Below are 5,816 nucleotides of genomic sequence, written 5' to 3'. Positions count from 1 at the left end.
AGTTTTATGGGAGAGGGTAGAAGTTTCCTGCTATGTAACTGAAAGTTCATTCATTCATTAAAGTTAAAAATATTTGTTGCAAATTGGTAGAATACTATTAATTCTCATGTGATTTACATGAAACTAAATACATTCTCTATTTTGTTTTGCTTAAAATTTCTGCATGTGTGGACTTCTTTTTTCCTTCTTGCCCCAAATCCCTTTGTGTATTGGGATGGCAAATGGGTTTTACACTGGAGAAAACATGTTATTTTGGCAAAGAAGTACTTAGCCTTCCTGCTTCAAGTATTCAAATATTGCATTGGAAATCAGTATATTTGTTTACTGTACAAATGTCCTTCATACAATTTTGTAATCTTCTGGGATGGGAGAGGAAGCAGGAAATAGGAGGATTATGGGTGGGAGGGATGTTTTGGGGGAGGGGAAGCCACTGTAATCCAAAAGCTGTACTTTGGAAATTTATATTTATTAAAAAAATTAAACAATTTTGTAATCTTCATCTTCCTTTTTATTTCATCCTTTTTAAAAAAAGATTCATTTATTTTACTTGAAAATCAGAGTTACACAGAGAAGGAGAGAGAGAGAGAGAGAGCAGTCTTCCAACCGCTGGTTCACTCCCCATTTGGCCACAATGGCTGGAGCTCTGCCAATCCAAAGCCAGGAGCCAGCAGCTTCTTTTGGGTCTCCTATGCAGGTGCAGGAGCCCAAGGGCCTGGGCCATCCTCTACTGCTGGATAGTAAGTCTTACTTGCCTAAAAAGATGGATAGTAATTTGAGTAGCCAGGACTTGAACTGGCACCCAATTGGAATGTCAGCACTGCAAGCCACAGCTCTACTTGCTACTCCACAGCATCGGCCCCCTAAATTCTTATGAGTATTGCTACACGATTGGAATTTATAATTGATAATGCTGAACAATTGAAACTGTCTTATTTACAATTGTAGGACTGGATATGGCAGTTCTACTTGAAGTAAAGTATGTAGCCTGCTTATTGTATGATTTTCGGAAAAGCATGTATTTATATATAACAGCAGATCTGTTAATCATTTAAAAGTGAATTGTCATGATTACCCAGATGTAAAGAATGCAATATGTGCTAATGAGTTAGCAGTCACAGACATTTAGAATTAGAGGGATTTTAGAACTTTTTCAATACTGCAGTTTTTATGAAAAACTAATAATTTTTTTTATTTGACAGGTAGAGTTATAGACAGTGAGAAATCAGAAAGGTCTTCCTTCCATTGGTTCAGTCCCCAGATGGCTGCCACAGTTGGAGCTGTGCCCATCCAAAGCCAGGAGTCAGGTGCTTTCTCCTGGTCTCCCATCCGGGTGCAGGGCCCAAGCACTTGGGCCATCCTCTACTGCCTTCCCGGGCCATAGCAGAAAGCTGGACTAAAAGAGGAGCAACCAGGACTAGAACACTTTGCCCATAAGGGATACCAGCACCACAGGTGGAGAATTAACCAAGTGAGCCACGGCGCTGGCCCCCGATAAATTTACTCTTAACAAAATATCAAAATATCTTATTTAGTATAAAGTTAGTCGTGAAAAGAGACTACCTTGTTGAACACAGAAATTTGAGATTATATTTCTTGGTATTAATTTGCATCTTAAGGCTTATTGCCTAGTTTATTTCAATATTTCAATCTAATATTCCTAATAATATCTTGTACTTAGTGGTTCACTGTGTGCCAGACAATATTCTTTTGATTTTTTAAAAGATTTATTTATTTATTTATTTGGAAGTCAGAGTTACACAGATAGTGAACAAGAGGAAGAGAGAGAGAGAGAGAGGTCCTCCATCTGCTGGTTCACTCCCCAGATGGCCTAAAAGGTCAGAGATATGCCAATCTGAAACCAGGAGCCAGGACCTCTTCAGGGTCTCCCATGCAGATTCAGGGGCCCAAGGACTTGGGCCAACTTCCTACTGCTCTCCCAGGCTATAGCAGACAGCTGAATGGAAAATGGAGCAGCCTGGACTTGAACCGGCCTCCATATGGGATGCCCCCACTGCATGCAGTGGCTTTACTAGCTACACCACAGCACTGGCCTCAAGACAATGCTCTAAAATGATGCATTAATTATTCCCAAATATTGAAAAGTGGCATGGTACACATTTGAATGTGTTGTTTTGTACTAGTTGTAGAAACAGTTTAAAATATATTTATATTTAAAAATGTAAGCTTTGATCTAAAGGTTTACTTTCCCTTAAGGTGCCTGTTTGGAAACTGAGAGATCATTGAAGTCTCAAGATAGAGTACAACTGATCTTATCCAAGCCTCCTTTATCACATGAGGATGCTAAATGCCAAGCCCAGAGAAGTAAAGTGAATTGTTCAAGGTCACATAGGTAAGTTGTGGCAGGGATAATTCTGTATTAGCATTAGGTATCCTGATACATAGGCCACTGTTCTGTCAATTTTGTACTCCTTCTGGAGTTAAAGATTCTAAGTTGTGGAAAATTGAATTTGGAAATTTAGTGGTTGCTATGTTGTTATGGTGAGAAATTTCTGTGTATAGCTATGAGTTGCTTAAATTTTATTCAATATATTTTTCTAGTATGTTTGCTATTTATTTGAAATGTATAACAAGTAGCTTCATCTATTTGCCAAAAGAATTTTTAAAGATTTATTTATATTATTTGAAAGTCAGAATTACACAGAGAGAGAAGGACAGGCAGAGAGAGTGGTCTTCCATTCACTGGTTCACTCCACAGTTGGCCTCCATGGCTGGAGCTGTGCTGACTGGAAGGCAGGAGCCAGGAGCCTCTTCCTGGTCTCCTATGCAGGTGCAGGGGCCCAAGGACTTGCACCATTTTATAGTGTTTCCCAGGCCATAGCAGAGAGCTGGATAGGAAGTGGAGCAGCCAGGTCTTGAACTGATGCCCCTATGGAATACCAGCACTGCAGGTGGCAGCCTCACCCACTATGCCACAGTGCCAGCCCTTGCCAAAAGAATTTATAGAAGCTATTCCATATATACACTTAACAATTATTTAGTTACTTGACATGAACTATCCCTGCATATTTGAAAATTTTGAATGGTATCACTTGGGTTTTAAGAATGTTATATTTTAGGTCTCTTAATATTTTTAGTGATGATGTTTTAAAGGCCCTTTCTGTTTTATGAAAAATGATAAGGATTTTGTTTTACAATGGCCATAGTATTACTACTTAAAGCAATAGATTAAATAAAACTTTTAAACAAAGTCATTTAATACTGAATTCTAACACACTGGTATATTTTAAAGTGAGAAGCCGGATTTCTTTCAGATATTCTAAAGAAGAATGATAATCAAAATTGAAGACATCTACAGTTTTTAATCACTTGTTTTAAGTATTGGTCATAATGGTCCAATTTTGAGTTTAATTTTAATTAGCTTTTAAATGATTCAATATGTTTTATAGAAAAAATTCGGAGAACATAATTATATACTCAACCTCCCTCCCTTCTTTTTCCTTCTTTGTCATTTTTTTTAGCTTATGAAATGACATTTTCAGTTTACATTACATTAAAAAGGGTTCTTGAATCAAGGGACAAGTTTAACAGGCAAAAAGCAAAAAGATCGTAATTTAGAGGGAATATAGACAATGGCTCTAAACAATATTTGAATATCACATCTAAACAATATTTGAATAAATTGATAAATATTTTAATTTCTCCTACTAAAATGCTCAAAGTCTTTAATTATTTATCAAATATTAGTGCAAAATTATGGATTTAAATGATCCCAAAAAGTGATGAATTTTTGTGTAATAAAGTCCAATTTTTGTCAAGGCTTTTTGACAGTCTCACAGAAAACTTATGTTTGTGAATGGGAAGAATAATACCAAAATATCCATACTACCAAAAGCAATTTGCAAATTCAATGTAATCCCAATCAACATACCAACGATGTTCTCAGAGCTAGAAAAAATGATGCTAAAATTCACATAGAAACATGAGAGATGCTTAACATCTAAAGCAATATTATAAAGCAAAAAAAAGCTGGAGACATCACACCATATTTTAAGACATATTACAGGGGTCAGCACTATGACAAAGCAGGTAAAGTCACCGTCTGCAGTGCCGGCATCTCATATGGGTGCCAGTATGTTTCCCAGCTGCTCCACTTCTTATACCCCTCTCTGGTATAGCCTGAGAAAAAAGTAGAAAATGGCCAAAGTCTTTGGGCCCCTGCACCTGCATAGAGACCTGGAAGAAGCTCCTGACACTTGGATTCAGATCAACAGAGCTCCGGCCATTGTGACCATTTGGGGAGTAAACCAGTGGATGGAAGACCTCTCTCTCTCTCTGCCTCTACCTCTCTGTAACTCTGCCTTTCAAATAAATATACTGCAAAAAAAAAAGAAGAAGTGTTAGCACTGATATAATAACAGACACACAGTTCAATGGAAAAGACTTGGTAGCATAGAAATAAACCCAAATTTCTACCAGCAACTCATATTTAACAAAGGAACTAAAATGAACTGGAGAAAGAAGAATCTCTTTCACAAGTGGTGCAGAGGAACTTGATTATCCATATGTAGAAGCCTGAAAAGAGACTCCAACATCTCTTACACTATGTGAAAGTGAACTCACAGTGAATTAAAATGTAATCATAAGACCCAAACCCAAGTAAACATAGGGAAACTCTAAATATTGTCAACACACAATAGCTTTTGGGTAAGATTCCAATAGCAATAGTCACAAAAATAAAAACAGAGACATTTGAGTATATCCAACTAAGATACTTCTTCACAACAAAGTAAACATCAGAGTGTAGATACAATGAACAGATGGCAGGAAAAATTAAAACTCTGAATGTTTACAGATTTCCAGAACATTTACATGAATTGGAAAAACTCCAAAAAATACAGTGAAGAAACAGGCAAGGATCTGAATAGACATTTCTCAGAAGAAATGTACATGGTCAAAACATGTGAATATGCCCGATGTCACTAGCCATTATGTAAATATAAATCAGAACACCATATCAGTCTCCAACACCTGTGGGAGAATACAACACTCAGGTGTTTGTGTGTGCAGCAAGTGGGTTTAGAGGACCCTGTTCACCTCTGGAGAGCAGAGCCTACAGGGAGGTAAAGAAACCTTACTGCGCAGGGGCATGCTAATCTTCTCTGTATCATTCCAATTTTAGTATATGTGCTGCCGAAGCGAGCACATGTGCTGCCGAAGCGAGAAAGAGATGAAAAAAATTTATCTCAGCTAGCCACTAATATTCAAGAAACAAGGTCTTCAGGAAAGCCAACTCAACTGACATTTTCATGTCATTGTTAAATAAAGGAAAAATTATCTAGGTTCAGCAATACGTAGTTTATAAGAGAAAGACTACAGAGTAATTTCCTTGGCATAGAAATAACTTTTTTTTTTTTTTTTTTTTTTTTATCCATGAGGGCTTGCTATCACCACCACACACCCACATCCCATATACAAATGCCTGGCTTGAGTGGTAGCTTCTCTGCTTTGAGGCAAGTTTCTGCTAGTGTGCACCCTGGGAGGAGACGGAGGATGGCAGAAGTGCTTGGGTCCCTGCACCCAAATGGGACATCCAGAATGAATTCCCAGTTCCTGGTTTTGGCTTGGTCAAGCTTTGGCTATTGCAAGTGTCTGGGGAGTGAAGCAGTGGTTCCCTCTTCCTGTCACTCTGCCTTTCAAATCAATAACTGTTGTTGGTAATGACTAATAATGATATTCACTGATTGTCAAATTTTGAATCTATTAATTATAGACAATTTCTCTTTGTATTTTTAAACTTTCATAATGTTCTGTAGCCAATTTCATCACTAGAAATAAAAACTTTTCCTCAAAAAAAA

General features: G+C 37.4%; 1 pseudogene; it reads right to left on the bottom strand.

Moving 5' to 3' along the window:
- Positions 1 to 5,096: 5,096 nt before the first annotated feature.
- On the bottom strand, positions 5,097 to 5,164 carry LOC149119951 (U6 spliceosomal RNA; annotated as a pseudogene).
- Between the last annotated feature and the right edge of the window lie 652 nt (positions 5,165 to 5,816).

This window comes from Oryctolagus cuniculus, chromosome 21 (assembly GCF_051225735.1).
Source record: "Oryctolagus cuniculus isolate XC-2025 breed Fujian yellow rabbit chromosome 21, ASM5122573v1, whole genome shotgun sequence".
NCBI lineage: Eukaryota > Metazoa > Chordata > Mammalia > Lagomorpha > Leporidae > Oryctolagus > Oryctolagus cuniculus.
This window is presented reverse-complemented; position numbering and strand designations above follow the sequence as displayed.